This window comes from Geospiza fortis, unplaced genomic scaffold, assembly GCF_000277835.1.
Source record: "Geospiza fortis unplaced genomic scaffold, GeoFor_1.0 scaffold40, whole genome shotgun sequence".
NCBI classification, from domain to species: Eukaryota; Metazoa; Chordata; class Aves; order Passeriformes; family Thraupidae; genus Geospiza; species Geospiza fortis.
The window spans coordinates 12,803,733-12,804,316 of NW_005054297.1; the positions used below are offsets into that span (position 1 = coordinate 12,803,733).

General features: G+C 53.4%; 1 protein-coding gene across 1 annotated transcript in view; it reads left to right on the forward strand.

Moving 5' to 3' along the window:
• Positions 1-62: 62 nt before the first annotated feature.
• Positions 63-584, forward strand: part of DCUN1D4 (defective in cullin neddylation 1 domain containing 4) — a 48,917-nt gene continuing 48,395 nt past the window's right edge. Inside the window, exon 1 of the mRNA XM_031061722.1 lies at positions 63-96. The gene's annotated coding sequence lies outside the window, so the exon portion shown is untranslated. The remainder of the gene's footprint in view (positions 97-584) is intronic.

Genomic DNA, 584 nt, shown 5'->3' on the forward strand with positions numbered 1-584 from the left:
GGGCCGTCCCCGCCCGCCCTGGGCAGCGCGGGGTCATCGCGCCACCTGTTCTGGAGGAGCGGAGCGAGGGCTTTGTCTCCGCAATAGTTTCTGCATGTGCGTTCCGAGCAGCAGGGACCGCCTGCTGTAGGCGGGTTGCACGGTGCAGGGGTCGCGTATCTGCGTGGCCGTGGGGTGGCCGGGGTTCAGGGATAGGCACCGTCCTCTGGACAGACCTGGCGGTCGTCCCGAGCACAAAGCTGTCCTGCTCAGCGGCGTCCCTGGGAAACCTCCCAGGAACGTGTTCTCACTGCGAAAGGATTTGCAGCTCTGAGATGCTTTATTACTGTAGAACTTGCTTGTGGGAAAGATAATGAAAATTGAAGCTTTGATCGTGCTTTAGTGAATGGTGGTCCGACTATTGGAAAAAGTCCTGAAAGCAGGGCTGCAAAGAAATGCTGCATAATGCCTGGATTTTCTTGAATCCTCCTGTGTCTCTCAGAATGAGATCTCGTACAGGGGCAGCCTGGTAAAGGCTCTAATTCATAAGGTTATATCATTTTTAGTGATTCTGGTTTATTTTACCTTTATATTTAGGGATCGTT